Source organism: Mercenaria mercenaria, chromosome 17 (assembly GCF_021730395.1).
Source record: "Mercenaria mercenaria strain notata chromosome 17, MADL_Memer_1, whole genome shotgun sequence".
In the NCBI taxonomy this organism is placed as follows: domain Eukaryota; kingdom Metazoa; phylum Mollusca; class Bivalvia; order Venerida; family Veneridae; genus Mercenaria; species Mercenaria mercenaria.
The window spans coordinates 53464964-53474063 of record NC_069377.1 but is presented as its reverse complement, the minus strand read 5'-3'; positions in this window follow the sequence as shown (position 1 = coordinate 53474063).

Genomic DNA, 9100 nt, shown 5'->3' with positions numbered 1-9100 from the left:
TCGGAACATTTTCACGCGTTTCGGGCTTTATCGTATGTTTAACATGGGATTTTTGAACCGTCCAAATATGTTGGAAATGTTTGTCTCATTGCAATCTGACTAAAGTACATCTCCTATTACGCTACGCATAGGATCTGAGAACGACCTATTCATAGCCTCGTTCTGACGACCCTTTCGCTAGCCAATCAGAGCTAAACTTACAAAATTTAGCAAATTACCTGTAGCCTTGTCTTTTGATATTTACAATTCTTATGTCGGAATATGTCAGATAGCCGGTTAGCTCAGTCGGTAGGCCACTTGCTTAGTAATCGAGGGGTCCCGAGTTCGAGCCCTGGAATAACTGCACATTTTTCTTACTCTGACATTCTAACAAGTCGTCTCATTAGTTAAAATAAAAAATAGCAATGCTGGAAATCCAAAATATACAGAAGACGTATGTGAATGGGTCGTTTTCAGATCTTCGTTTAGAAGATCAAGTACTTCAGTCAGATTGTGTCTCATTGTTTATTATTTTTAATAAAACTGTTACTGCTTTCATTGTTTACCACTTTTTTTCCACCCTTGTCCGAAAAAACAGTAATGAGTTTGTACACTGTTCAGACAATTGTGCTCTGTTGAAATTTAACCAAACACAAGTTAACCTGCATAAACAGAAAGCATGATATGTCACCATGCGCGGATCCAGAGTGGGGGTACCGGGGGTCCGGACCCCCTCTGAAAAATCTTTAAAAAAGGAAAGAAGACAAGAAGGAAAGAAAATGTTTTTCGAAAAAGGGAACGTTAGGACTGCATGTAAAGTATATGCGGCTGCTGCTACATACGACCCCGACATAATTCATATTATTTATCTAAAAGAAACTAAGAATTTTACCTTCAAGAAAGCTTGATTTTATCATTTTCCCAAATTTACCAGGTTAGTCCATAAAACTGTCCAGAATGCAAAAAATGAAGTGCTAAATTTCAAAATGTCCAGGTGGGGGGGGGGGGGGGGGGAAGGGTGCAGGGGATCGGTCCCCCTCTGAGAAAATTGGCTGTATCCGTGCATGGTCACTATATCTGTCCAGTACTGGACATTATGGTAAACGCTTCTTTCCTGAGCAAATAACAATTTCGCAACTTCTGTCCGGTTTGTACAAATTTCTGGCCGCGACAAACCATTTGACTTGTTTTAACTTGAAAAGATTTTAGAGCACGCTCTTGTCACTATAGACTGGCATCAGTCGTTAGAGTCATTAAATGTAAAGCACTTGGCCATAAAATCAATCCTCTTTGATAGCACTTTCCAAAAAAATTTACAATATCTCTAACCTCTGACTCTAACGACTGGACAAATGCGATCTGAGCTAGGCACTTTTCATCCCAGCTATAATAATCACCATCTCATTAGAGATCATTGCAAATGTGTTCATGATGTAACATAACCCTTGAATGACTCCAGTGCCCTGGATCATAGTTCTCCTTAATGACCTTCACAGTCTGTATAGAAGTGCTTGCCAACGTTTTATTTTCTTTATTCTTTCATAAATGTATCATCTTTAAATTGCAAATTAAGTAGAAATGAGTGTTTAGTACCAAAAAAAAAAGAAGAGTATCAATTTTAATTATTATAGTTTATTGTCATGTTAAATCATGCTTTAGATGCAGTTACAGTCCTTAACTAGTTAATACTTGAACTGTATGTAGAAGAAATGATTATAACACCAAACAGATATTGATTATCAAAGCTCTGTCCTCGAGATCATAGGACAACAGAAAAAAGAGAAAATTTTAGGTAACAAGAAATTAATGCTATAAATCTTAAGAAAGCTTTGAATTAATTACTGACAGACTATATGTTATTGAAACACATGAGAATTGGTTGTTTTTACTAAGTTTTACACTGGAAATTCAAAAGCGTTTATAACATTTTACTCGAGGTAAACTGCCTAATTATAAATATTGTTGTATACATATTCAGGTCCTTAGCAGCAGGAAAATTTTCATTGCCGTAGCTGTCCGGGTTCAATTCTCGACTCTGGCATCCTGATTTTCTTGATTGAGCAAATTATAGTTTAGAAACAAAAACTCGTATTTTAATGTTCATAATATGACCGAACTTTAATTTAAAAGAAAAATCATTCGTAGCCAAAATTTGTAGGTCAGTGCCTTAGTTGAGAGAACGTTTATTAATCAAATCACACAATCGGTCGAAACAATAACTGGCAGTCATACTATTTAGTAATTTTCATGATATACTTTAATTATACTTATGCACTGTTCACATAATTTCAAGAGAGGCCTCCATAGCCGAATGGTAAAGGTTCCAGACATCACATGAGATGTTTCAATTCTTCATGCGCATAAACCGTCCGGGTGGCTTATATATGGAAGGCCGGCGATTTTAATCGGATGTCTGCCCATGCATAGAGATACCCCTTGGGTCTCTTCCTCTGCTATTAAATGCCATCGCATGATCAAACTGTGACAGTGTGACTGTACCCCAACTACATACCACGAAAAATACCAAAAACAAAAAATAAAAAGTTCAAAAATATCTAATAAAACAATACTGAATTATTGCCTACTTCATCTGTCGAATTTAGAACTTGGTCAAATGTGTCTTTAATTTATACTTAGGAAGTTTGTGCGAGACATCGAAAGAAGGGAGATGTTTAAATAATTATTTTAGATATATAATCTATTAGATAATCAGGAATTCTTTATGAAATTATACATGTACTATCTATTATTGGTTCTGTAAACAAGAGCTGTCCGTAAGACAGCACGCTCCACTATCCGGCGATTTGACAGTAAAATGAATATATGTCTCTATAAGAGACCTCTATTTTAAGAGGAAGATACACCAAATGGGCATAATTCTGTCAAGAACACAAATTAGAGTTAGTCGGATTGTTACCACACATGCAGATGATGTTGGTAAAGATAAATTTTGAGTTTCAAGTCATTACCTTATAGAGTACTAAAGTTATGTGAAGAAACCAAGTTTGTCAAAAGATTAAAGTAAGTAAGGGGCATAATTCTGTCAAAAATACAATTAGAGTTACAGGGAATGTAACCAAACATGCAGATGATAATTATAAAGAAATAATTTTTAATTTCAAGTTACCAAAGATATGTCTACAAACGAAAGTTTCGATAAAATTTAACATGAAAATAATTCCAAGTATAACAACTTTATGACCTTGACCTTGGGTATAATGAGCCCAGGTCCTGCACATACTTTGTATGCTGGACAATGTTTTTGTGAACCTACAGTAAGATATAAGCAATAGTAACAAAGATATGTCAGAAAAAAAGGTTGCCGAAAAAATTTAACCTTAAAAATAACCTAAGTACAACATCTTGGTGACCTTGACCTTTGGTATAATGGGCCCAGCCCCTGCACATATTTTGTTTGTATGCTAGACAATGTTTATGTGAACTTACAGTAAGATATAAGCAATAGTAACAAAAATATGACAGAAAAAACAAAGGTTGCCGAAAAGCTTTAACCTTAAAAATAACCTAAGTATAACACCTTGGTGACCTTGACCTTAGGTAAAATGGGCCCAGCCCCTTCACATAATTTGCTTGTATGCTGGACAATGTTTATGTGAAGATACAGTAAGATATAAGCAATAGTAACAAAGATATGACAGAAAAACAAAGGTTGCTGAAAAACTTTAACCAAGAAAGGTCACGCCGGCACCGACGCCGACGCTGAGGCGAGTTGAATAGCCCCCCTAATTTCCGAATAGTGGAGTTAAAAATTCATATTACTAAATATATCTATACTAATTGACCACAGAAGTCTATCTAACGTTTTTAAGAACAGTTCTTATCATATTATGATAAAAACAAACTCCTGTCATATTTTCCAATGAAAGTAATAAAAAATATTTAACGTTTAGCGATTCAGCAACTATAAATGCTTGAGCATACTTCTGCAGGGAATTTACAACATGGTAAAGGCTTTGCTTTCTTTCATTTCTAGAGAAAAATCAAACATCTGGTACAGGTGATTTGAAATAGTTCAATTAATCTTGTTGCCGGTCAGTTTAGGTTGGCTATTGACAAGTGGAACTAATCCCTCTTCATGACATTATATAACCCGCGAATCGCATTTTATAAGTCTGTTGAGATGAGCCTAGAGAGAAAATGTTTTTTTCTTGGAAAATATTAGTGTCAGTATGAAGAAAGAATAAACTTTAATACAGATAACTTGATCTCAACGGACTTTGTAAGTCTATTGTCACTAGTGATGTTTAGTCTTCTCCGTACTCTGTTAATTTGCCAGAAATTTCATAATTACAGCAAGTTCTTCTTAAACATTGCATTCTATAGTTTTTTTTTTGTTTTTTGCTTTTGGTTTTCTATTTTTTTTACGCTACAATTTGGAGTTCTAGTGACCGTTTCTCTGCTTGTTGAGGTTTCAATGCGGTTTGATGACTTGGCAATAACGATCTTAATCGGTTACCTAGTAACATTTCAACTTTTTTTCACTCTTGACTCCACTTAATTTGTAAAAGCCATTTTTTCATAGTTTCATTCATTTTTTTTATAGCTAGCATTTTCATTCATTTTTTATTGTTCGCATGTGGCACTACAGGTACATTGAAGCTACACGAGATATATAGGTGGCAATGCTTTTAAATGTTTGTGTAAGTGATGTGTATAAAATTTAATATGGTTGTAGGTATGTTAAAGAAGCCGATAGAAGCATCTATCTGAAGCAGTGGATACACATACAAATATATCCTAATTTTCTTTTTTGTAAAACGGTGGTCTAGTAGATAAGGTGTCGGCCGATCAATCCAGGGGTCGTGGGTTCGAGCCCTACTGGGGTCACGACCATGACTTTTCAGATGACACCAGTACTGGTTTTTTTTCCAGGAAGCGGACTCGAGAATGGTTTCAATAAGCCTGAAGCTTTCATCACAATCGAGCTAAAACAAATTACTATAAACTAAAACAAAATATGGCAGTGTGTCTCATTTTCATTCAATTGCGGAAGTGCAAGGGAAGTAAATATCTATCTTGTTAATACTTGCTTGTTGCAAGAGGTGTCCTTCTTTGTGGACACGGATAAAAAAATCTATTATTGATATAAACATAACTTTCATAAAATTCACATTTGTAAAATAATGTCTGGTTATTTGAAGGACTTAGAAATCAATATCTAAACTTTATTTGATGTTTTTCTGCCTTTGAAAACGTCATGTTTTAAAGTTTTTCCATAATGTATCTACAGTCGTGGTATAATACAATTTCCATGTTAAGAGCAGGAGCAGTGTCCAAGAGACCACGTGGATATGTTAATAAGAAAATGGATAAAGAAAATCTGAAGAATTGGTTGTCTCGAGGAACTTACTTAAATTACACTTATAAGAAATTTAGGAATGGTCATTTATCATGCTTTTGTTTTAAGGGATTCTACACTACATGGAAATTAATGTCCTTATTGCTCTTAAAAAGTTTAACATTGTGATTGTTGAAATAAGACATGTATATGCATGGTTATTACTTGACATTATTAATGGAGTTAAATTTCATCTGATTCTTGTATATCGTAACTCACATAAATATGTCGTAACTCACATAAATATGTCGGTGTGAATGTTAAGGTTTAACCTCCCATACTTTGCAATGATTAAAATTCTAAACAGACACGCCAGTGATGGACTGTATTGTTTTTTCTTTTTTTTTCTAAATGTCTGAATTAGCATACTATGTCGTTAGAATTGTTATTTATGTTGATTAATAACTTTTCATTTGTTCAATAAATCATTAACCATTATCAGTTTAAGAAATAAAACTTCTAGCGAATGCGTTCAATCGTATTGATAACTGACAGTTTCATGTTTACGGCATACTTAATCAAATTACTCCCATGTTTACATTGACATATGTGAATGAAGTAAGCTACATGAAAGTTTCATCTTAAAAGCGACCTAGTTTTACTGAGAGTTCAAATATGCAATTTCTACGGCAAAAAGTGAATCTGTTAGCCTAGCAGATGTTAGAGTTGATATATCCTCTGGTCTTCCATCACTTTATGGATAGGCCTTACCAGCCTTAAAATTGCTGATTACATAGGTGTGCAAAAGTCTTTAAATCAGTACATAAATATAATAGAAAATAATAATAGGCATTTGGTGTTGTTAGGGTATATTAGTGGATGATAGGGTGAATTAGGGGGGCGTTTGGGGGTGTTAGGGGAGTTAGGGGATGTTGGGCGTGTTATGAGGCATAAAGGGATGTTACGTTTGCTTACCTTTCATGAACAGACAATCAAACCGGGTTTGCTGTTATTTTCTTCGGATGCATTCTGTGCTTTCGAAGGGTCTTCTTCTTTTTAAATTCCTGTGATGACCCCCCTCTGAACTTGAATAAGAGGGGGCAATAGTTTAAGACACGATGTTCTCGCCAAAGATCTAATTCATGGCATCACAAAGAGAGCGGTGGTCAAGTGGTTAAAATGTCAGCCGCTAAACCCGAGGGTCGTGGGATCGAGCCCCACACCGTGTTTTTATAATTATGATACCAGTACTGGCTTTTCCAGTAAGCGGATCCGAGAGTGATCCAAGAAAGTTCCAAGCTCTCATCACAAAGGAGCTAAAATAAATTAGTATAAACTAACTCACAACGTCGTGAACCATAGCTATACTGCTTTTCTTTTTTCATAGCTCGGTCTGTACATTCGTTCAGTATCTAAATTCACTGCATTTCACTTACATTTATCATACTGAATGGTTTTTTACCTCATGAGTGAACGAAGAAGGGCTTTTACGTCAGGTCAGCACATTATTCATTTATGTTCATTTGGACAAATGAAAACATATTAATAATAACTACCTAATTAATTATATTCGCATGAATTGTACCTATATATTAAGTAAAATTTGTAACTTTGCCCCAAATGCATTTAAACATACTGCACTTTAAATCTGCTATTGAAGACACCAAATTAGTTGATATTAATATGTAGATTATCATAATTGAAGTTTTCACTGATTGTTTTCTGAGGGCATGGCAACTTTTTGTTTGTGAATAAAATAAAAGAAGTACGTATAGATTGTATTACATACATGATACCGTAAAATAAAATCGATATTGTTTCAAACCCACAGAAATGGTTAGCACCTTGGCATGTGCCTAACATTTACTACGATAATGATATAACTTTCATAGCAGCTACTGTGAATGCAGTAAAAAACGGTTAGAAAAAGCTTATCTGAATTCATTAAGAAGTAGCTAATTTCAAATCTATAAATCATGTTTTTAAAGAAACGAAATCTGTTGGTATTAAATGGCACTATCCGTTTAATTCATCGTGAAAGATTTATAACATGAGTGTTACTGATTTATTTCCGATGGTATTTCCTACTTGATCATTTTATATAATAGTAGTTTGATCTCGGATGTACTATTCCGCTACTGTAAAATAGTTCAGTTTTAAAAAATGCATATATGTGACATTCAATGAATATGTATTATGTATATTATGCAGACAAGACTTACTTTGAAAAGATATTAATGTACATATCAGAACATTTATATAGATCTTTATCATTCTTAATAAACTTATTTCTATTTACAACCCCTTCAGCTGCATTTATTATATGCTAATTTTGAGTCACTTTTTATTAACTGTCATCTTTGATAATGATCGAAAACATAATTAATTTTAAAATTATGTCAGGCAATATTTCTGCACTGATTTATTTAGAATGTATAGCATACCATAATGTTTGAAACCAAAGCAGAATATAGATAAAACATAATGAATATAAAACTATAGAATAGCGCAAATCAGTATTTTTTATTCATTTCTTATTCTTTAATTGTACGACAATAACCCAGAGGGATCATGTACTGTATTACAAAAAGAAGATTTACATTTACACACACAAAAAAAGAAGAGAAAAAAAAACGATTTCTTTTTTAGATTTAAATTTCCTTTAAGTGGACAACGAAACCCTTACGGGTAAAACTATACTCTTTTTCTAATGCAAAACCCAAAGTTTGTTCACTCTTGAAAATTCTAGAGATTTAACGTTTAGAGTTTTTACATGCATATCAAAAATGACATGTCGAAATAATATCAATATTAATTGAGGAATTCCTTTAAATCTATTCATTTTATAACCCTTTAGATTTTTTAAATGTTTCATATTCATTATTTATTTATATAAAATCACAAGAACAATGGAAAAGAACAAACTCTAAAGTACTGTGATGTGATAACATCATTATTCATTTATTATCACAATAATGATATTTGTTTGTTTATTACTTCAGCACATTTATTATCATTTTCAAATGAAAGACATTAGATCTATTCAAGATAATGGCAAAATATCAAGTTTTGTTAAGTGTAGTAATTACAGATTGAACCAAAAAATTGTAGTTGGTAGAATTGTAGTCATATAAAAATGTTTTTCGACACATATTCATCCATTGAATCTAGAAACAGCTCTGTGATATTCAAGTATAAAGGTAAAAATATTATAGAGGACCCCTCTAGTGTGAAAGGAAGAACATAATGTTTAGGTATTACCCAATTAAACTAGATTCTTGCATAAAATTTATGGTAATCTCTTTATTTTGGTCGAAAGCTGTGCCTAAATTGAAAATTGCACTTTTATTAAAGAAAATAAGCTTAGAATTGCAGGTATGTTAAACGTGTTTTCATTTACGCCGCCTGTGTTCTTCTATAGATATTGAACTGTGGATAACTGCATGCAGTTTCATGAAACAATATTTTGTGATGTAACAACTCTGCATTTACTCCATATAGAGACTTTAGTTTAGTAGTTTAGTTCTTAAACAGTTTTGAGCAAAAGTGAACATTCCTTCTACTTTTTGATTAACAAAAGAGTGCGAGTGTCCTCCCACATGACCGTCCCTGATTCCACTAAGAACCATTGCCAAATTTGCGAATAGTGCCATGTGAATCAAATGTTTAAAATGGAGTAAAAGTGAGTGTGCAGTTAAATTTGAAACTTACGAATCCTATTCCTTTTTACCCCAGATCTTATGACAGCATATGGTTTTCTAATCTGAAAATATTTTAATTGATATATACGTCACTGCCCGATCCTATGGTAGATCTTATGAA